We start from the raw sequence: 14,330 nt of genomic DNA on the forward strand, positions 1-14,330 counted from the left end.
GCCTTCACAGCCTGCAACACAGTCAAACGGGGCTTGTCTGAGGGCATGCTTCATCGTGCAGCTGCCAGGAACACCGTAGCACCTGCACTCGGTGCGCAGCGTCGCCTTCACCGCCTGCAACACAGTCAAACGGGGCTTGTCTAAAGGGATGCTTCATCTCGCAGCTGCCAGAAACACCATAGCACTTGCACTCGGTGCGCAGCGTCGCCTTCACAGCCTGCAACACAGTCAAACGGGGCTTGTTTAAAGGGATGCTCAATCGTGCTGCTGCCAGAAACACTGTAGCACCTGCACTCGGTGCGCAGCGTCGCCTTCACCGCCTGCAACACAGTCAAACGGGGCTTGTCTGAGGGCATGCTTCATCGTGCAGCTGCCAGGAACACCGTAGCACCTGCACTCGGTGCGCAGCGTCACCTTCACTGCCTGCAACACAGTCAAATGGGGCTTGTTTAAAGGGATGCGTCATCGCGCAACTGCCAGGAACACCGTAGCACCTGCATTCGGTGCGCAGCGTCGCCTTCACCGCCTGCAACACAGTCAAACGGGGCTTGTCTAAAGGGATGCTTCATCGTGCAGCAGCCAGAAACACCGTAGCACGTGCACTCGGTGTACAGCGTCGCCTTCACAGCCTGCAACACAGTCAAATGGGGCTTGTTTAAAGGGATGCGTCATTGTGCAGCTGCCGGACACGCCGTGGCACTTGCATTCGATGCGCAGCGTCACCTTCACCGCCTGCAACACAGTCAAACAAGGCTTGTTTAAAGGGATGCTCAATCGTGCAGCTGCCAGAAACACTGTAGCACCTGCACTCGATGTGCAGCGACGCCTTCACCGCCTGCAATATAGTTAAATAGATATGATTCATTCTGGAGCTGCCCAAACTCGCTATGGCACTTGAAAACACTGTGCGCGGCGGCCACCGCCGCTTGCAATATGGTCACATGTATGTTTATCGATGCCCCCCCCCCCCGCTCCTCCCTCCCAATCATCAAATGAAACTACACACGACCTAGTTGCTGTGTAGTGAAATTGAAAATATTTTGATTTTCAGTCAGGCGACGGAAAAAGGATATGCACTATCGGTAGTCAGTAAGACCAACAACAGATTTAAACAATCTGTACATCGGCAGTACTACCAGCTATCGCCTATCACTGTTTTAGACAAGATCAGTTCATTGTCTTGTTTGAGCTCAATTGTTGAAATGGCTCTAAGCACTATGGTACTTAACATCTAAGTTCATCAGTCACCTAGACTTAGACTACATAAACCTAACTAACCTAAGGACATAACACACATCTATGCCTGAGGCAGGATTCGAATCTGCGACCATAGTAGCCGTGTGGTTCCAGACTGAAGCTCCCAGAACCGCTCTACCACAGTGGATGGCTGCTAAATTCTTGTTTTGTTAATCGGTTTAGTTCTTGCTTGCAGCTGTGTTTAATGCAAATGTTACTGTCTATTGTTTTCTTTAGCTGTATGCTGTAGTGGTAAGTTTGTAATAAGAAATAAGGTGGAAATCGATTTTCATTCGTCCGCTACCGTTATGGTGAGTTAGAAATGTGTTTACTATAATCGCCCAATTACCTATCCATAGCCGACTGGAGAGGAATTCCGCCTCATTCCATACACCTTTATAGAAAAAAATTACAAAGACATCTTGGATAAGGCGTAATTCCTCTGAAATTTTCTTAGCAAGAACGGAACTATGAAGAACTGTAACATTCACAAGATGATTATATTTATAGGAGTCTAATATTCATTAAATGGAGGCTGAGAGATCTTATCTTTGTGGTTGTAATATTTCAGTATTTCCCAAGGCAGAGGAGCGAAAAATATCATTACAAATAACATTAAAATAAAATCAGTGCATAAAAATACATTTCGATTTGTCTGCATCGCCTAAAAATCGTGTTGACCAACAAAAATGTCGCCCAAACGGCGATGATAGTATTTCTTTAGAAAAAATTGCTCAATATTCTGCCATTATTAGCCCAAATGACAACATATCGACCACCTGGGCGGTATTCAATCACCAAAACCACTTTCGATTCGGAATGATAAGAAAGAGTTCGTGGACAGCAGAGAGGATACTGGAGGAAAGCTCATTCCACAGTTCGTTCGCTCCTTAACGATTTTTTCAGTGGACTTCTTGAATTCGTCTGAGGCTACTGCACTCTACATCCATGCCTCTGAATTTTTTTCACCTCTTGTAATACTGTAATGACTGAAGCCTGCAATCTCGTGCACAATTAAATCTTAAAATATGCATGCATTCATGAACTATAGAATGACTAAATATGCACAATTAAAGAAGAATCATTCAACGTCAGAATTCAATCTTTTGTTGTGATACATGTTATTTTATTTTAAAGCAAGGTACAACGACCAGTTTTCTTAACTCTAGACCGACTTGGGTCACTGAGCTATAAATTACTGGATTCAGAAGGCGAGGTGGTTTGAATCCATCCGCCAGCAAGCGTAAAAATGGTTTTCTGTGGCATCACATTTTCAATTCAGGCAAATGCCGGTGTTGGTCCCTTACTAGAGGCCACAGCCAGTTCCTTCCGAATACCTTTCTTTCCCCAAAAGATTCCACTTACCTTAAAGATACAGCCCCTCTGCTTAAATGAAAAGAGGTGCATCGAAGGAGAGCCGAGCATCTCTTTGGAGATTTCCGGAACTAAAATCCATATGATAAATAAATAATAATCCAAATTCTCCTCCTTGAGGTTCATGCATTTGTGTGCCGGGACGTTCTTTAATGCAGAAAATGATGTTTCTTACACTGAAGGAAGTGAGCGATACTTAAATGAGGACATTTGGGAAAGTGTAAGGCTGAATAATTCCAGATCCTCTGCATTTTCGCCACCAAAAACTTCGGGGCGTCATACAGAATTTCGCTACTCGTCTGCGCCACATCATCGTCAACGATGGCAGGCATATCGAACATGTCATAGCTCAATCCTAATATCTGTAGTGACAAAAAGGTAGCGAGTGAGTGAATATGGAAATATTGCGTGTGATTTTTGAATGTTTTGTGGGTTGCATAAAACGCAAAATCGTCAAATTGTTCGTGCAGATGGTTGTTGTCTTGCAAACGTCCCCATCTGTGGACTAAGGGATCGAGACGTGGCTGGACGATACGTTACAGCCATACGGATAAGATGCCTGTCGTCTAGACTGCTGGTGATACGAGGCCGCTAGCGTCCAAGAATAAAATTTAACTACATTAAATTTCCTACAAAAAAGTCCTTTTCATTTTTTCTGTAGGTACTATAGTTTGCCTGTAAAACATATCGGTAGGGGCAGATAAAGCACGGCGTTCCGTATTACCCTCCTGAACCCACCGGTTCCATATCCTGCTAACAGTCATTGGATCTCGACCAACGCGAGCAACAATGTCGCGATACGATAAACCGCAATCACGATAGGTTACAATCTGACCTTTATCAAAGTCGGAAACGTGATGGTACGCATTTCTCCTCCTTACACGAGGCATCACACGAGGCATCACAACAACGTTTCACCTGGTAACGCCGGTCAACTGCTGTTTGTGTATGAGAAATCGGTTGGAAACTTTCCTCTTGCAGGTGTCGCCACTGGCGCCAACCTTGTGTGATTACTATGTAAAGTTAATCAATTGCATATCACAGCATCTTCTTCCTGCCGGTTAAATTTCGCGTCTTTAGAATGTCATCTTCGTGGTGTAGGAATTTTAATGGGCAGTAGTGTACGTATTTGAGAAGAGCGATACGAAGTCTGCCGTCACTAATTGTAGCTCTAGTAGAGCGCCTGTGGGACCCTATTCAGAATCGAAGCACCGTCCCTGAGCGTAGTGTGGCTGGGTGGTGGCGAGCTCCCAGCCTGTCGGCGGTAAGCGCCGCCGTGATAGCGCCTAAGCTGCTCGCAGCATAGTACGGCGGGTGGGAGTTGGTCGGGCAGCGGGTGGGCGGCGGTGGCGGTGACGCGTGCCCGGCGCGCGTGGGCGGCATTGTGCCGCGTGGACGCGGCCCTGTCATCGCCGCCGCTTCACGGCTGTTGGCTTAATCACCTGGCCCGGCGACGCCGGCCAGTTAGGCAGCCCCGCGCGTGGGCGGCTGCCCCCTCCCCAGCCCGCCGCTGCCACACTTGGCGGCGCTCCAGCGCTCCGGGCCGCCGCGACTGCTGCACCGGCCGGGCTAGCCGCGCCTCCTCTGGCCTGGCGCCACGCAACCTGCCCACAGGGCAGCTGCCACTCCGCGCGCTGGCCGCAGCTGATCGTCAAGTAGTGCGTTCGCAGCACTCCTACCGAGTTTCCGGACCACAATTTCCGTACCACTGGACCACTTCACAAATCACAGTCTACAAATATACTTCGCAAGCCACTGCGGGAGGTACTCCGAACAAATTGTAACTGCAGCCACTTCTTCCGTCTTGGCTGCTGCACACTCCTGAGCCAGTTCCCAATAATCGCAGATGCAATGAACTTCCAGCGATCATCTTACAAAGCAACCATAGACAGCCGCGCGGGATTACCCGAGCGGCCTAGGACGCTGCAGTCATGGACTGCGCGGCTGGTCCCGGCGGAGATTCGAATCCTCCCTCGGGCGTGGGTGTGTGTGTTCGTCCTTAGGATAATTTAGGTTAAGTAGTGTGTAACCTTAGGGACTGACGACCTTAGCAGTTGAAGTCCCATAAGATTTCTCACACATATGAACATTTTTTTTTAACCATAGACTAAACAGATCACCATTATTTCATCTACATCTACAGTTATACTCCGCAAGCCACCCAACGGTGTGTGGCGGAGGGCACTTTACGTGCCACTGACATTACCTCCCTATCCTGTTCAAGTCGCGTATGGTTCGCGGGAAGCCTCCGTGCCCGCTCGAATCTCTCTAATTTTACATTCGTGATCGCCTCGGGAGGTGTAAGTAGGTGGAAGGAATATATTCGTTACCTCATCCAAAAACGCACCCTCTCGAAACCTGGACAGCAAGCTACACCGCGATGCAGAGCGCCTCCCTTGCAGAGTCTGCCACTTGAGTTTGCTAAGCATCTTCGTAACGCTATCACGCTTTTCAAATAACCCCGTGACGAAACGTGCCGCTCTTCTTTGGATCTCCTCTATCTCCTCTGTCAACCCGACGTGGTGCGGATCCCACACTGATGAGCAATACTCAAGTATAGGTCGAACGAGTTTTTTCTAAGCCACCTCCTTTGTTGTACATTTTCTAAGGACTCTTCCAATGAATCTCAAACTGGCACCCGCCTCACCAACAATTAATTTTTTATGATCATTCCACTTCAAATTGATCCGTACGCATACTCCCAGATATTTTACAGAAGTAAATGCTACCAGTGTTTGTTCCGCTATCATATAATCATACATTAAAGGATCCTTGTTTCTATGTATTCGCAATACATTACATTTGTCTATGTTAAGGGTCAGTTGCCACTCCCTGCACCAAGTGCCTATTCGTTGCAGATCTTCCTACATTTCGCTACAATTTTCTAATGCTGCAACTTCTCTGTATACTACAGCATCATCCGCGAAAAGCCGCATGGAACTTCCGACTCTATCTACTACGTCATTTATATATATTCTGAAAAGCCGTGCTCCCATAACACTCCCCTGTGGCACGTCAAAGGTAACTTTAACGTCTGTAGACGTCTCTCCAATGAGAACAACATGCTGTGCTCTGTTCGCTAAAAACTCTTCAATCCAGCCACACAGCTGGTCTGATATTCCGTAGGCTCTTACTTTGTTTATCAGGCTACAGTGCGGAACTGTATCGAACTCCTTCCGGAAGTCAAGGAAAATGGCATTTACCTGTGAGCCTGTATCTAATATTTTCTGGGTCTCATGAACAAATAAAGCGGGTTGGGTCTCTCACGATCGCTGTTTCCGGAATCCATGTTGATTCCTACAGAGTAGATTCTGGTTTTTCAGAAATTACATGATACGCGAGCAAAAAGCATGTTCGAAAATTCTACAACAGATCGAAGTCAGAGATATAGGCCTACAGTTTTGTGCATCTGCCCGACGACCCTTCTTGAAAACTGGGACTACCTGTGAGCTTTTCCAATAATCTGGAACCTTCCGTTTCTCTAGAGACTTGCGGGACACGGCTGTTAGAAGGGGGAAAAGTTCTTCCGCGTACTCTGTATAGAATCGAATTCGCATCCCGTCAGGTCCAGTGGACTTTCCTCTGTTGAGTGATTTCTGTTGATTTTCTATTCCTTGGACACTTATTTCGATGTCAGCCATTTTTTCGTTCGTGCTGTGATTTATATTGAGACAAAATTGCATCAACCTTTCTGCTGAGGTCTCACAAGCAATGTCAAGGTACAGAACACAATAGACGCTGAACAGGCGATCCTCAGAGAAGAGGTGGCATTTACGTTAAGAAGTGGCAGAATCAGAGATAATTACTGCTGAAGTCCTAAAAAATCAGAGTAACGTGGGAGTGGTTATTCTGTGTAGGTTGTCAGAAGATCTGAACATCCGGAAATTGGCCAGACCAAATCATTCTCATAGCATTATTCGAGAAAGGTTCTCCACTTGACTGTGCGAACTATCGAAAAATAACCTTTATCTCCGTGCCAGTAAAACCATGTTCACTATTTTGAACGAGAGGCAGAAGAGCTTCTTATTCCCACAAATATCAGATGAAGAAACTGGGTTTATTCCAGGTAAGGGAATCCGTGAGTAAATACTAAACATCCAGCGGCTCGTAGAGAAAGCAAGGAAATATAATTTCGAGATGTTCATCTGCTTTGTGAGCTACAAGAAAGCTTTCGGCAAGTTGAAGTAGCCAAAGCTATGGACAGTCCTCAGCGAGATGGGTACGCCAACACCTCCGGTATAGCTGATCCAGCAACTGTGCTTATCGAACACAGCGACAGTAAGAATCACTAACACGTTCTCTGACGTATTTTCAACTATTTCCCGCTTGAGACGAGATTGCATTCTCTCTCCACAATTGTTCAGTGCATACTGTAATCGCGTAACTACAAGGTTTCTTGATGCTGGTTTGACGGATTTGTTGTATGTGGCACAAAATTTGTCAATCTCAGTTATGCAGATGACATTGATATAACGGCAACAGACGAATATTAACTGAAAACCATGTTCGAAAAAAGCGGTGAATACGATCTGGAAATCAACAACAGAAAGTGTGGAGCGTCCTAATGATAATAGGCCTGACATCGGAAAAATCGCTTGCTACGAGGCCGTCAGTCGCTTCGATTAGTTGGGCTCTGTTGTCACTGATATTGGATATTGCAAGCCTGAGATCCGTAGGCGCACTTCGATTGTTAGAAATTCTACAGCAAAAGTACTCGCATATGAAAGGACACCGCCATCGCTGTAAAAACCAAGATCTCTCCAAACTCTTGAACTTCCCTATCGTGGTCTGTGCAGCGGACACTTGGACAATGAAGACGGCGAATCGTTGCAGGACTGATGCTCCCGAAAATAGGTGCTATAGAAGATTACTTCAAACACCATGGACAGCACATCGAACTAATGAATGGATCCTGAGGCAACTCGGCAACAGAACAAGACTGTTGACTATTGTCAACCAAAATCAGGTGAAATGTTTTGGTCACATTGCCAGAAGGCGAGGGTCAATGGAAAGAACAGTCACAGAGGAAAAGTCGACGGTCGAAGACCTAGAGGACGCGCAGCGTTGCGGTGGATAGACCATATTAAGAGCCTGACAAGAACGAGTTTTCAGCGAGCAATTCATCATACCCGGGATAGAGCTTCGTGGGGACAGGTCATCAGTGGGAAACCACGTGATGCCAATATACCCTTGCGTAGGGCGAGACCACAGAGAGAAGGACCGGGGGAAATCTGACTACATACGTGCCACTGAAAGAGGAGAAATATACATAAAGGATGAAAGTTGTGTGTACGAGGAGATCATTAGAGAATACCACAAGCCTGGACTGTGAAAGGAGATGTAAGAAAATCAAACGAGTACTTACAAAAGAACAATCGCGGCATTTGCCTTAAGCAATTCAGTGAAGTTAAGAACAACTTTAATGTGGATGAACGGCTGGGGATTTGAACCGTCTTGCTCTACGTACGAATCCAGTACCATTTCCACTCTCTCTCTCGGATCTTTCTGGCGTCGTAAGGCATATTTTCTCTGGATTCTCGATCGTGCAGCGTGTAGATTGAACCGTTCATACAAATAATGCTTCACGCGACCACAAGGGTCGATGGAAAAGATTAGTTAGTTTCACGTTAGAATAGAGACATTTTGTAAGCGGAATTAGGTATTCTAAATATAACATCTCTCGAAAGATTCTCTTTCAAGTTCCTCAAAGTCACTTCCCATTTTGAATAAACCCGACGCTACCTTTTCTTCTGTTAATTCCACTCTATTAATAACGACAACAGAATTCGCTTATAGTTTCCTGAAATATTTTCATCAACCAGGGCAATACTATATTGTAACTAACCGTTTTGAACACTTCCAATTCTAGACACATCAGTATTACAGCACGTAGTACGTTAAAAGCTTCTCCTCTCCCTCTCCCCCCTCTCCCTCTCCCCCCCCCCCCCTCCACCCATCCCATGGACCATGGGCGATTATTTATACCTAACTTCGAAAACGAACGATGACGATTTCTCAAATCTACTTTCATTCAATTCTGTCCATGCTGATAACGATTTAATTTTTAAAGGTGTTACAGCTTAACGATTTTGAGAAGAAAAATTGGTTTTGAAGCCCAGTGGCAGAAGCAAAGTTAGAAATGAGGCGCCCACGAAATGGGAGCTATCCGTCAACTTCAGCCAATGGCTGACTTGTCGTGGCTCAGGTTCGATCTACAGTTGTACCACTGAGCAACCGCCAGCTCACTCTTCAGTCAAATCTCAAAGTGTAAAGAGGATGTCTTTACAAGGAGCCAGTCTCTTCATCTCAGGGTAGCACTGGAAACCTACACCCTCAGCTATTTGTTTTTGTTTCAGTCACTGCATTCCACTATATAGTTCCCTCTACTACTATGGAAGTTATTCCCTGACGTTTTCACACATGCAGTATCACCCTGATCCTTCTTGTTGCCAGTGTTTTCTAACCGTTTTTTCCTTCGCCGATTCAGCGGTGAACCTAGTCATTCCTTAGCTTATCAGGCACCTAATTCTCAACAACCTTAGAGAGCATCACATCTCAAATGCTTCGAGAGTCTTCTTTCTAGTCTTCCCATAGTCAATGATTCATTACCATCCAAATCCTTCGTCAGATTAAGGCCCATGTGTGATACTAGCAGATTTGTCTAGGCCAGTAACGCTCCTTTGCCTGTACTAATCTGCTCTTTATATCGTACTTGCTTTGTCCGTCATCTGCCATTTTGCTCCCAAGGTTAGCAGAATTCCTTACACTCATGTAATTTTTGTCTTCTGTTTCGTTGTTAAGTTTTTCACTTAGGCTATCTCATTTCTGCTGTTCTCATTGCTTTCGTCTTTCTTCAGTTTACTCTCAGTCCATAGCGTGTGCTCATTAAACTGTTGTTTCCATTCAACACGTCCTGTAATTCTCGTTGCCTTTCACTGAGTACAGAAACGTCATCAGCGATTCTTATCATCGACGTCCTTTCACAGTGTTTTTTGATCCCAATTTCGAGCATTTCTTTTATTTCCTTCAATAATTCTTCAATACACTGGTTAAACAGTAGAGGACAAATACTATATCCCTGCCTTATGCTCATTTTAATCCGAGTGTTTCTCTCTTCGTCTTCAATTTTTTATTGTGCGCATTGAGTACTAACTTCCTTTTTTTATAGCGTTTACCCATTTTTCTGAGGAATTTGAACATTTTGCAGAAATTTACCTTGTGAACATTATTTGCGGAACAACAAATCTTACTTGTTTCCAGTATCAAACGTAACATTAGAGTTTCTCTTATGATGCCTTTACCATTACTGATGCCGAACTTATCGTAATCCACCAGATCCGCAGCTTTATTTTCCACAACATTTTATTTCTGCAGTAAATGAAATACCAGTCTCAATAGATCTTCAAGGCAGAAGTGAGGTTTAGTTATTATTGCAGTTGAACGGAATGGACAGTGTCTTGAAAGGAGGATATAAGATGAACATCAACAAAAGCAAAATGAGAATAATGGAATGTAGTCGAGTTAAGTCGGGTGATGCTGAGGGAATTAGATTAGGAATGAGACACTTAAAAAAGTAGTAGATGAGTTTTGCTATTTGGGGAGCAAAATAATTGATGTTCGAAGTAGAGGATATAAAATGTAGACTGGCAATGGAAAGGAAAGCGTTTCTGAAGAAGAGAAATTTGTTAACATCGAGTTTAGATTTAAGTGTCAGGAAGTCGTTTCTGAAAGTATTTGTATGGAGTATATCCATGTACGGAAGTGAAAATAGTTTGGACAAGAGGAGAATAGAAGCTTTAGAAATGTGGTGCTACAGAAGAATGATGAAGATTAGGTGGGCAGATCACATAACTAATGAGGAGTTATTGAATAGAATTAGGGAGAAAAGAAATTTGTGGCACAACTTGGCTAGAAGAAGGGGGCGGTTGGTAGGACATGTTCTGAGGCATCAAGGGATCACCAATTTAGTATTGGAGGGCAGCGTGGAGGGTAAAAATCGTAGAGGGAGACCAAGAGATAAATACACTAAGCAGATTCAGAAGGATGTAGGTGGCAGTAGATACTGGGAGATGAAGAAGCTTGAACAGAATAGAATAGCATAGAGAGCTCATCAAACCAGTCTCTGGACTGAAGACCACAACAACAACAACAACAACAACACATCACACAACACAAAACACCATTGCTTTCAGAACTGGTAGCTAGTAGAGGCTATCCTGAGGAAGTGACAAAAATAAGGTATAGAAAATAAACTCAGGACATTTGACTCTGATAACAAAAGATACAAATATTAACATAAGGTTTAAAAAGAAATTAATTACATTACGAGAACTGGGTGTAAAATCTAGATCAAAATTTCTAGTGAAAGTGAAACTGCCGCTACCTCGTGAAGAAATACTAACCATGTTCAGAATTAACCTTTAATCGAAAGCAAAGTTGTGGTGAATTTATTTGTAATACCTCACGATACGTTCCAGCGTCCTGAAGTGTGTAATTATTGCACCTGTTGGCGACTGCCATGGCTTCAGAAAGTGCTCATTGCGCTCCAGGCTGTGCTACGATCCAACGCATGTGCTAATAAGAGAAAATGAATATATGCGATAGGTCCAGTATGTTAATGTTGGAAGCCTGGAAACTAACCGAGTCCTCCTCTACTAGCTTTCCACAGGGTCAGAGATTTGCTACGACATTTCAGTCAGATACAAATATCATTAGTCTTGCAAATGCCTCATCTGCTGCTCATTATGAACAGTGACTTTATCGACCACAACGTGCGTCAGGTGAATCATGCACAAAAACGCGTAGCGTTGAATTACGCCTACGTAACAGCTTTTAGAGCCCCTGTAAAACTGAGCACCAATCAGATAAGCGCTCGCGGCCTTTAATACCTATGAGGCGAACAGCTCTGATGACTGCACAGAACAAAACACTGCTCTAAAGTGCAGCGTGAGACCCAGCATTTATTTATCTATTTTTATTTATTTATTTATTTATTTATTTTTTTCAGCTGTGATGTTGGAGTGTCGTCAGTTTGCTGACTGGTTAGATGAGTCTCTTTAAGATTTCCTCTTCTACGTACGTCACCCAAAGTTTCGATTATTGTTGGGACATATTCCGCTCCTTGTTTCCTGTGTTCCCCTATAGTTTTCTTTCCCCTGCGCAGCTCCCTCTATTACCAGGGATATTACTATCTGGTGACTAAAGACATGTCCTATCATCCTGTCCCGCAGACGTCATCATTGCACAGAGGCGGGCAGACTAAAGCGCCGATTCACTGGTCCACTTCCAACCCCAAGAAAAAACCGACCAAATTCGAACTTCCCCGCCGACAGTGGAAACCTCTTCACATGATTTAAACGTGACAAGGAGGTGGTGCTCTGCGTCAGACAACCGACTACATCGTGCGTGACTGCAACATCAGAGGAGCGTGCCCATTACCAAAAGCTGATCTTTGTGAACTGAAGGATACTGCAGTTTCCTCCCTGGATGGCTTGGACATTTACATATAAGGATTATGCTTGGTTCCTATGCTCCTTAATCGAGTCAACTTTATTAGTATAAATTTATTGTCCTTTTTATTTCTTATTTTACTGTTCATTTTTATGTTCTTTTATTGCTGACGTTAATGTTCATTCAACTGCTCATCTTAATGTACAAATTAATGTTCTTCTTACTGGTTCTTCCCACGACCTATTTTTACTGGCCATTTTACAGTCTACTGCACCACACACTGCGCTGTTCATTTTACTACATACTTCATATCAATTCTGTAACTAATATACATAAAACTTAATGTATTTGTCTTCTTAGCTCCTTAGCTGGAGTAAATTAAATGTCCAATTTACGTGTTGGAATTAGAAAATAAGTTTTACCTGTCATCTGTGGTCAGAGTTGTGTGTGACAGGAAGAAAGACAATGACACATTAAAGATAAGATATATCTTTATTTTTCTACATAATTTCCAAGTACATTGAGACATTTGTCATACCACTTTATAAAGTTCAAAAACACTTCCAGGAAAAAATCAATGCGTTGCATACGGAAAAAGCATTGAACGGCTTGTTTGAAGTCAGCATTGCTGCCAAAGCGCCTTCCGCCGAGAGTCCTCTTCAAAGCAGGAAACAGTTGGAAGCCACTCGGTGCGAGATCTGGACTGTAAGGCGGATGGTATAGGCGCTCCCAACCAAGAGTTGCAATATGGTTTTGCGTTGCCGTCGCCATGTCTGGTATCGCATTGTCATCGAACAGCGGAACACCAGATCTGAAAAGGCCAGGCTGCTTTTTCCGAATCCCCTCGTTCAATTTCGACAGAGTGGCACGGTACCGCGTAGCATCTATGGTTGTATCCTCCAGAAAGTCCTGCAGAAAAACTCCTTTGGCGTCCCAGAAAACGGTGAGTAGCACTTTACCTGCAGACGGAGTGCTTTTGAAGTTCTTTTAGACAGGCGATGACGGATGTTTCCACTCCATGGATGCGGCTTTCGATTCGGGCGTGTAATGGTGGACTCACGTTTCAAGCCGAAACAGAAGCTCATTGCCAGATTCATGATAACGCACGAGCTGTTCCAGATCGGACGCCAAGCGTTGCTCCATGTGTGTCGGCTTCAGTTGGTGGGGCACCCATCGTGCTGACACCTTCCTGTATCGAACAATATCATGGATGACCTTGTGAGCTCGCTCATATCTGTTTCCAAGTGCTGCCGCTACTCTAGTGATACGCCGGTTCGCTTTAATCATCTTATCCACCTTCCTGACATTTGAATCTGTAGTGGCCATGTGCGTCCATCCAGGTCTCGGTATGTCCTGCACTTTCTGACGTCCATCACTGAATTGCTGGCACCATCTCTGCACCATTTGCGTCAACATCACAGCTGACCCATACACCTCAACAAGGCGGTTATGAACTTCTGTGCCTGATACTCCACATGCCCATTCATAGCGGATAACAGCTCTCACTTCCGCTTTTGACCACGACTCCAAAACGCACCTTCTCTCAATAGCTCAGGGAAAACGCTGACCGGCTAGCCTGCGCTTTGTGCACGCATTGCGACAGCGCCATCTGCTCGATCGCGGTCGACCTCTACTGAATAGTGAATCGGTGTCTTGCACGTGCGCGCTCACCTGACGTGTTGTCTTTCGCCCGTATCACACAACTCTGGCCACAGTCGACAGGGGAAACTTATTTTCCAACTCCCCCTCGTACTGTTCATGTCTAAGCGTTTATGTCAAACGATAAGTAAATGAAGTATTCAGCGTTTCCCGTATCTTGGCTTGGACTGCTCATTCAGGTTATCGTCAACAAGAAATCAAATGGCTCTAAGCACTATGGGACTTGACATCTGAGGTCATCAGCCCCCTAGACTTAGAACTACTTAAACCTAACTAACACACACATCCATGCCCGAGGCAGGATTCGAACCTGCGAACCGTAGCAGCAGCGCTGTTACGGACTGAAGCGCCTAGAAACGCTCTGCCACGACGGCCGGCTATCGTCAACAAGCGAGGCACTAAGGATGCGTGCACACTGGTCGCAAGAGGGAATTCGTCCGACACTATCGCAGTTCAGAGGCCGCTGACGAAAAGGGTCGTTCTACAGTGAGGTTGTGTGTGGCGCTGAGTGTGGTCCCCCTGCAACTGTCGACTACATATTCTTACGACGTGGGTACCACCAAAGAAAAAACCTCTATCTCTGCTTGTGAAGTCTGCATGTATAAGTGAAC

At 44.9% G+C, this 14,330-nt stretch overlaps 1 protein-coding gene across 1 annotated transcript in view; it reads right to left on the bottom strand.

Annotated features, from left to right (window-relative positions):
• The window catches only part of LOC126272956 (protein Wnt-2), a 1,102,555-nt gene that overhangs the window by 14,366 nt on the left and 1,073,859 nt on the right, over window positions 1-14,330 (bottom strand). The gene's annotated exons all lie outside the window — the stretch shown is intronic.

Source organism: Schistocerca gregaria, chromosome 5, assembly GCF_023897955.1.
Source record: "Schistocerca gregaria isolate iqSchGreg1 chromosome 5, iqSchGreg1.2, whole genome shotgun sequence".
NCBI lineage: Eukaryota > Metazoa > Arthropoda > Insecta > Orthoptera > Acrididae > Schistocerca > Schistocerca gregaria.